At 39.6% G+C, this 5569-nt stretch overlaps 1 protein-coding gene and 1 non-coding gene across 2 annotated transcripts in view; one reads left to right on the top strand and one right to left on the bottom strand.

The window, feature by feature from the left end:
- TANGO6 (transport and golgi organization 6 homolog) overlaps positions 1-5569 on the bottom strand; it is a 273346-nt gene that overhangs the window by 197814 nt on the left and 69963 nt on the right.
- Positions 4985-5087, top strand: LOC114009353 (small nucleolar RNA U13). The gene has a single exon (XR_003550782.1). It is a non-coding gene; the product is annotated as a small nucleolar RNA U13 (small nucleolar RNA).

Raw genomic sequence — 5569 nt, 5'->3', positions numbered from 1 at the left:
GTCAGTAAAATTAAATGCAGACACACAGAAATAAGAGTTCAGAAACTAAGAAAATAGGCAACTTAATTACAGGGACAAATTCTGGGGCTGAGTTTTATATCCCAGAGTCCAATCTGGAAGATCAAACCTCAACAGAAACAGAAGAAAGATTAAGTACATGAGACTGAACTCATGAAACAGCATTCTGTGACTTGACTTAAATATTGCTGCTTTTCTTCTAAGCTTTGTTGTTCGGTTTTAAGGATTTTTGTCCTAGTAGATTCATGTACCTACTGTTTGAACAGAATACTAACCTGTTCCTAGGCTTTAAGTTTCAAGGAAATATCCTTACCAGTTCAAAACTGCTTTTCTTGAAACCATCAGCTGAACTTGCTATTGAAAGTTGTTAGATTATTTATGATATTGTGTGATCAACGAAATGTTGGGGGAAAAGGAATTGAAGACAACTGTAGACAGCAGAGATAGTGTAATAAGAGAGTGCAATAGGGCAGAGGGTCAGACATGGGGTAAAAACACATATATATGAAAGTAGAAATGGAATATTATGGATGATAACATGCATGATTAAGCCACTATGCAGTTTATTCTTTTATTTAAATTTTATCAGAGAGGGACAGAATGAGAGAGAGAGGGAAAGTGAGAAGGCAAGCTTCCAGGTCCAGGACTTGAGCCATGGTCGGCTATGTGGGACCAGCACCCTTAGCCCCCATGTCATCTGTTGGCCCCAATAAATAATTCTTAAAAAAAAAAAAAAAAAGTGACTTTTGAGCAAAGACCTGAAAGTAAAGCAGCAGAGAGGTGTTGAGATATGCCTAGAGGGAGAGTGTTCCAGATAGAGGGACAGGGAGGGTGGCAGGGTCAGCAAGGAAGCCAGTGTCAATGCTGTGGGTGGAGTGAGCCAGGTTCCCTTTCCTCTACCCTTTCAGAAAGCTGCCATCCCCTGCCTCCTCCTGTAATAGGATCACTGTGCTTGGCAGGGTAGAACTGGTTCTACATGGAGAGTTTTTTTTTTTTTTTCCCCTCAGATGTTAACCTTTTTTTTTAAAACATAAGTAATACTTGCTCATTGTAGTAAATTTAAATAGTGTGGAAGTATAACATGTAAAAAGTAGGAACTTTTGGGACCAGCAAGTGGCATGGTGGTTAAGGAGCTGGACACTCCCATATGGCCGACCAGGGTTCAAGTCCTGAATCTGGTGGCTTGCTTTCTCACTTCCTCTCTCTCTCAGTCTCACCCTCTGTCTCTCTCTGGTCAAACTAAAAAATAATAATAATAATAATAAATGAATGAATAAATAAAATAAAATAAATAATTATAAAAAAAAGTAGGAACTTCTGGTTAAAGACAATGTATTAGACATATATATTCATCTGCTGTCTCTAGAAACCACAGGTATCAACAGAGCAGGAAAGAAGAAATAGTGGATAAAAGAGAAGAGCAAAATTGGAAACTGGAAAAAAGTAGCTGATATAGTAGTTGGAGAAGCTGGAAGGCTAAATGTCTGTATGGGGAAAAGTCAGAAGCAAACCTCTGTATCTATTTAAAGCTGTTAAAATTATTTTGGAAAGAAAAAAAGGAACAAGTTATTTCTGACTGTAGAACCCTGAAGGACTAGAGAAATCAGATAAGCTCCAGAGAGAAAGAGAGAGACTCCTCTCTGACAGGGTCTTCATGCTGTGATCTGCACCCAGCCTCAGCCAGCCTTAGATTGTGGCATGTTCAGGGAGGTCTCTAGATACAAGCCTAGAACCTTCCCATGTGAGTCAGGCTGAGTTACCACTGGGCACCATAGCTGGCCTTGAATGTTTAATCTTTCAACCATAAGTAATTCAATATGCATTTCTTTTCTTATGGCAGAGGGTATATGCACTCTCTGGATAGAAAGGGAAAGTGAAAAAGCACTTCCCATGGAGGATGGTCATGCCATAATCAATCCCTTGTCCTCCATTTCTCCTCCTTTCAGGATTTTGGGCACACATACATGCCTGGTGTGTTTTTCACACAACCAAGTCTGGGACCTGAACCATGCAGTCGACCATGTGGCCTTAACTACCATGCCACCGGCTGGCCTCCATGTGACTTTCTAACAGATTTATTTTTTTAAATAACTACTATACCATAATTACACCCAATAAGAATTCCTTAACTAATCTAATACTTGGTCCACAACTGTCGCAAAATATCTTCATATAATTTGTTTAAGTCAGGATACAGCTCCTTTTTTATGTCATTTATTTGATGAAGAAACTGGGTCATCTGTAGTACAGAATTTCCCTCATGGGACCAGCAGATGGCATAATGGTTATGTTACTGGACTTCCATATAGTTGACAGCAGTTTGAGACCCAGACCTGGAGGCTTAAAACTCATGCCTCACACATGTGCATGAATGTCCAAAATCCCAAGAAGAGAAGGGAGGAGAGCATGACTGTAGCATGGTCATTTCCCCCCGGAGGGTGATTTCTCACTTTCTGTCTCTATCTCTCTGGCAAGCACACATGCCCTGTAACAAAAATATCTCTTCTCTCAGGACCAGCAGGTGGCGTGGTGGCTATGGTGCTGAACACTCCCACATGGTCGACCACGTTTTGAGTCCTGGGCCTGGTGGCTTGCTTTCTCAGTTTCCCTCTCTCTCTCTATCTCTCCCTGTGTCTTTCTCTGCTCAAATTAAGAATAAATTAATAAATAAATAAAATTAAATTAAAAAGTAATTATTTAAAAAAAAGTCTCTCATTATGAACCTGGCCAATTGCTTCTATGTGGCACTGTTTTAACTTGCTGCTCTATCTGCTTAATTTCCTTGATTAGATTCACTTTTGAGTTTTGGATTTTTGTCTTTTTTCTGATAAAAATCCTTCTTATGTGATACTGCACACTCCCTATGGCTTTACATCAGGAGGCACACAACCTTGGCTTGCCCACTTTCAGTGATGTAAAGTCAGTTAGACCATGCTGACATGTTTGATACTGATATCCCCATTAACACTGAAATATCGGGGCCAGGCAGTGCTGTAGCAATAATGCAGGTAATGCAACTGAGCCCTCACAGGAAAGGTCCTGGGTTTGTGTGCTGGGAACTCCCCAAGTGATCCAGGATAACTGAAACTGGGAGTGGTTACAGCATAAGACCCTGTTGGGGTGCCCATTGCTCTCTCATGGAAGAAATAAAAAAACAACAATAAAAAACACAGAAATATTCCAAAATTTGATTGCTAAAGGAATGGAAACATGAATAAATATGTGACAAGCCAAGAATAATAAAAAATAGGGAACCAGCAGTTAGCGTAATGGCTATGTCGCTGGACTCCCACGTAGTCGACCGCGGTTCGCGTCCTGGACCCGGTGGCTTGGAACTCACGCTGGGCACGTGTGCGTGCGTGCCCAGGATCCCGAGAGGAGAATGGAGGAGAAGGGATTGCGGCATGATCACCCCCTCTGGGGGGTGATTTCTCGCTTTCTGTCTCTATGTTTCTCTCTGTCTATCTGGCGAGCGCACGCGCCCTATAGCGAAAACCTCTCAAAAAAAAGAATAATAAAAAATATATATGAGTATATAGGTATTTGTTACACAATTTCCTCAAATTTGAAGTTTTCATAATATGTTGCATGAAAAGAGGACCAATCAACTGGTGTTAGTACTTTTGGCCTAAAATATATTCATTATAAAGTATCCTGTTCATAGTCAATCTAATGGTTTTAGTACACATTGATTATTACATAGATCTATTATTCAGTTAGGGGGTTATGAATGAATTTTCTGTTTTTCTTTTTAATTTTTATTTTAGCTGTGATTCTTATAAGAAAAACTTTTCTTCACCAATTATTTTCTTACATTGAAATATAGCTCTTACAGGAAAGGCAAGACAAAAGCTTCACACTTTCCCTTTATTTATCAATTTACAAAATAAGAAGTTGATTTTGTAGCATTTCCAAAGAGGTCCTTTGAAGGTTTGTTGGGTTTTTTTGACTACAATTTTTATATCTTTGATGTGTTTTGATCTATGGCAGGCATTATTCTTTTTTCTTTTTTAATTGCCAGAGGGTACGTGTGCGTGCCAAAGAGAGACAGAGAGGAAGAAAGCACCCCACACTGGGTGTGGTCACACTGCAATCTCTTCTCTATTTCTACATCCCCTCGGGATCTGGGACATGTGCGTGCATGGCAAGTTATTCAAGTCACCACGACTGGGATTCAAACTGGAATTCAATCCATAGTTGGCCATGTAGGATCTAGCTCCCTTAACCACTAGGCTATAGGGCTGATTCAGACATTCTTTTTAATGATCTAATTTTCCTACCTATGGCCAATGAGAGCCCTTTCAGGTTGGCTCTTGAGCACCACTGGCAAGACCCCATTAATCTCAAATACCTTCTTTGCATTCAGGCAGAACAAGAAGCCTTGAAGGTTACGATGTATAATTCCTGACCCAGACCTTGAATCAACCTTTATTCCAAAGTGCTTTGAGTTCTTTCAGTAGAAAATGGCATTTAAAAATTATACCTAGCACTAAGTATGTTTATTGGTACTAGTTTCTCAATGCTACTTGTCACTGACAGTGGATCAAGCTAGGAAGTATCTGTTTTTAAAAAAGAAAGATAAATCATAGGATCATACTAATATTCCCAATTGAAACTCAGCATTACAGGGGTTTTATTCTAGATATTTGATTTTAAGTTATAACTTTTCTTTTTCAGCTTATGCTAGAGGGAGCATGCGTGTATACACAGAGGACGATAGGAGAGAGAGGAAAGTGCCTCACACCCCCAACAGGGACATGCAATCCTTTCTCCTCCAATTTTTCATTCCATCAGGACCACGGGCACATATTCCCAGCGTGTTTTTCAAGCTGCCAGGGACAGGATTTGATCCCTAGTCAGCCAAGTGGCATGCGGTTTCTTCTGCGTAGCTCTTAACCAGCTCTATAATTCTTTTTCTTATGCTAAAAATCTTAATTCCATATAATACTAGCAAAATTACTTTCAGATTCTTTTGTGATTCATAAGCATGATGGCTGGGTTTTCGCATCACTGTGTGTGACGGCCTCCCTTAAACCTTGTTACACTATCCTAGTATGACCCATCTGACATGAAAAAAACCTACTTATGACATATTTTCTTTATCTACATGTATCTCTATTTCAAAAGAACACCAATATTATTACTAGTAGTAAGATTACTAAATGCGATGTAATACTTCTTTGTGGTTCTTTTTGTCCTGAACATTTTAATCTTACCTGAAGGGTAGTTTAATGGGACAAATCACTGCTGTATCAGCCTAACACCATTGTTCTTTAATTAGGAGTAAAAGAAGATAAGTACGAAAGCTCAAGTCATATCAGTTTTTAGGCCATTTCCCTTCCAACTAGCATCCTGAGACAAAAACAAAACACAAGGTCTGGTTGAAAAAGTCTTAGGGACTGGATATAAACACAGGAGAAACAAATCACCCTACTGAGTAACATGGGGTCAGTGAACTGAAGGAATAAGAGGCCAGGAAAGAAATCATGAACATAATTCTCATTAAACAGGCACAGTAAGTCAGAGCTGACAGGCAGCTGCAAATTTTCTC

The sequence above is a fragment of the Tupaia chinensis genome, unplaced genomic scaffold (assembly GCF_000334495.1).
Source record: "Tupaia chinensis unplaced genomic scaffold, TupChi_1.0 Scaffold000523_1, whole genome shotgun sequence".
NCBI lineage: Eukaryota > Metazoa > Chordata > Mammalia > Scandentia > Tupaiidae > Tupaia > Tupaia belangeri.
The sequence above is the reverse complement of the archived record's forward strand: the minus strand, read 5'-3'. Positions and strand labels throughout refer to the sequence as shown.